The 3576-nt window shown below is 36.7% G+C and overlaps 1 protein-coding gene across 1 annotated transcript in view; it reads left to right on the top strand.

The window, feature by feature from the left end:
* The window catches only part of LOC105817726 (52 kDa repressor of the inhibitor of the protein kinase), a 25659-nt gene that overhangs the window by 20383 nt on the left and 1700 nt on the right, over window positions 1-3576 (top strand). The window lies entirely within an intron of this gene.

A 3576-nucleotide genomic window follows, 5' to 3' on the forward strand; every position in this document is an offset into this window, starting at 1 on the left:
TCATTCATAATATAGACACCTTATATACATCTCAGATTGTGGTGAGAATTAAAAGATTATTGAAATAATATATATAAAGCACCTAGCACAGAAGCTGACTCATAGTAGACACCTGATAAATGTCACTTCTCTCTCGTTCAAGCACATGACTATCTAACTTGAGCTGGATAGCTATATATTTACACTAGCACAGTGTCTGGTATATAGTAGGTGTGCAATAAATATTGAACTGAATTGAAGGATGGATGGATGAGCGGAAGGATATGTGGTCAGAGTGATTTCTAAGATCTCAATCACTGATTTGCCAAAATAAAAAATATGGGTGATGTTCATTTTTTAATGGTACAGCCTGAACAGATTAATCAGACTGATGCTGGCTATCAGGAGTGGTTGCATAATTAGTAGGGCATGGTGAAGAATGAATTTCCAGATGGCAACAGCAGACCATTAAACCATGTTTGGGTCCCTTCCAAGCATGGAGCCCTGTACAATTGCGCAGGCGCACACCCATGAAGCCATCCTTGCTCACTTTAGCCCTAGAGTAGAGTTCTGAGAGACTCCTACAGTGACAGGTGTTATGCCTTAGTTGCTGGATCTTGGAAGGTCCTAGGGGAGGGGTACAGCCAAGCGGCAAAGGGGCTGGGGCAGAGCCAAGCAGCAAAAGACAGATGGGCAAAAGAGGGCCATGACTTAAGGCACTGTCTGTGTACCAAGCGTTTGGGAAATATTCGATACCTTAAAACTCCATCATATGCAAAAAGAAAAAAAAATGGGAATTCAAAAATTCAATTTCAGCCAGACATAGTGGTACATACCTAACCTATAGTCCCAGCTACTTGGGAGGCTTAGGTGGGAGGATCGCTTATCGCTTGAGCCCAGGAATTTGAGTCTAGCCTAGGCAACATAGGTGACTCATCTCTCAAAAAAAAAAAAAGACCATTTCATATAATTTGGGTTCACATTACTGTAAGGTTAGTAAACTTACACAGCTAGTAAGTCAGGAGTTCCAGGGGTCCTTTTGCAAGGTAACTCTGTCCAAATTTGGTGCCACTTGATTCTCGTATCCACTTCGTTGGGGCAATTCTGATTGGGGCTTCTAATTTTATGGGGGCAATTCCAGAAATCCTTTGATTGGTAGGGCTTGTTATGCGTGCTCTAAACAAGGGAATTGGAATACTAGGTCTCCAAGACCCACTCAGCCTCCAAAGATGAGGTTGCCTGCCATTTCCCTGCCTCACCTCAATCTCTCCCCCTCCACATTCCTCCTTTCCCCCTAACACCTCTCAACACACATGACCGACTTCAGCAAGCCCTGGCTTGACAAAAATTGCCTGTCATATTGCTTCTTAATTCATATTATCACAGGAGTTTTAATGTTTAACAAGGACTACTTAGGGAAATTGTGGTGCATCCTATCATTGATTACAAGTGATATTAAAGGATGGTGTTATGGTTTACACCTCAGTTTTAGCTCTTTTCCCTCTTTTAGAGATGATCAGTGGCAATTATCAGTTACAGCTGTAGTTACCCTATGAACTTACCTATTATATTATTTTAGTATTTTACATTGTAAAATACTGCTATAAATCAGAGCTTTTCAAATTGAATGTGCAAAAGAATCACCTGGGGATGTTGTTAAAATGTAGATTGCTGAGTAGGTCTGTGTTGGAGCATTTCTAAGCAGCTCCCAGGTGATGACCACTCTACTTTGAATAGTATCAAGTAGAAATTAGTCCAAAGTAAAATTGGCTCTTGATTATAATCTACAATCACAATTGTAGTCCATTATTCCCCAAGTTTAAAAGCAACTGTCTGCACCTAGGTTGCCACATTCTCTGAAGTTTGGATATACTTTTAAAAAGCTTCTTACGAATTTCAAAGGCTTGTGTCTTTTGGTCTTTTAACCAAAAAAAAAAACAACAAAAAACACACCATCAGAAAGTAGAAAATGTTGCCTGCCAACTAGTATAGGAAGCTCCCAAGCTTTTAGTGTGTAGTTTGTGACATATGAATATTTCAAATATGATCCCTAGTTATTTGATTATTTTCAGCCTTTCCACACTCTTTTTTTCTTTCGTGAAATGTGAAGCACTCATTTAGGACTACAAATGTATTTAAAACTTCTTGTTTCCTATTAATCTTTTCCACAGGCACTTATAAAGCCAAACTATCCATGCTCAATACTTTCATCCTGAGGGCAATTTAAAACAAACAACAAATAAAACTACAATCTCATCTTCCAAAATTTGGCAGTATCGCTATAGTTTAGTGCAAGTTGCAAAATCACATTGTTTTATTAGTACATCATTGAATAAAATCTGACCCATCCCTTGACTTGTCTATGGCAATAGTCTCACCATGAATTTGTGAGAAAAAAACTCTGTTCTTAGAACCCAGAGAATTTACTACTAGCTGAGGATTCAAGTATTCTAAAGCCTATTTAAATACAACAATGCCTTAAAACAAGATGCATTCAACATTTGAAGAAAAAATTAAGTTTAATAAGATTCATGTTTAACATTTGTCCATATCACAGGAGACTGGTAAGTCAACAGATGTCTCTTGCTGAGAAAAATCTTCCTTTTTTGTATAAAAATCCTGAAATTTAGAAAGAGCTCTGTTATTAACAAATCGTCAATAGCAAACTATTTCATTGAGGATTAATAACTCGGAAATAAGTAAAAAAGCATTCAGCAAAGTGAAGCATTTCATACACATTTGCATTTCTATCTTGAAAAGATATGGTATGAAGATACTTTTCTCCAAATGGTAACTCCTCCTTAAAGGCCACCAACCCACAGCGATCCCCCATCTTCTGAAATGCTATAACATTTTCTGTACAACTCAGATAGCAATCAACCAAAAACATCTTACAAGTTGTATTTTTTGTATAGGTCCTCTCTCTTCCAACTAGAGTGTGATCTCTGAGGACAGGCACTATGTTTTATAATTTGTATGTGATCCTATGCCTGTGGTACACTGGTAATATGTTTCAGTCTATGACCATTTTAAGTCACCCTTTCCTTTCTCCCAATCCTGCTTTTCTCCTGTAACTCTTTCTTTACACTGTTCTCTAATCTAGAGGTAAATAGTATTTTAAGTTCTAAAGTATTATTATTCTATTTTGACAAACGGAAATCCATCCCAAAATGTAGTCTTACAGGGTTAATTTGTTAAATTATTGTATTTTCAGAAGACATCATTGTAATCCATACAGAATCTATTATATACCCACAGTGAGCAGGCAAAATTATAAAATATAGACCCATTGGTTCTAAGTGTAGGATATTTTTTGTTATCTTCTGTCTCAGACTAAAAATCATAATGTTATACACTTACCATTTTCAATAAAATTTCTTTCCTGTGCAAAATCAGATAAGTTATAAACAAAAATATTACTGAGGCAAAAGCAAATGGTAGCACGTAAAGCCTCATAATTTCCTTCTCTAGGTCATCTAGGATTAAAAATCACAAAAAGAAGTGTTAGAGGTTTATAACTATTCTTGAAACTGAATTATTTTATAAACTCCTATGCAATGTGCACTACCCGAAGGATGGACATATTTGAAACACAGA

Source organism: Propithecus coquereli, unplaced genomic scaffold (genome assembly GCF_000956105.1).
Source record: "Propithecus coquereli isolate 6110/MARCELLA unplaced genomic scaffold, Pcoq_1.0 Scaffold421, whole genome shotgun sequence".
NCBI classification, from domain to species: domain Eukaryota; kingdom Metazoa; phylum Chordata; class Mammalia; order Primates; family Indriidae; genus Propithecus; species Propithecus coquereli.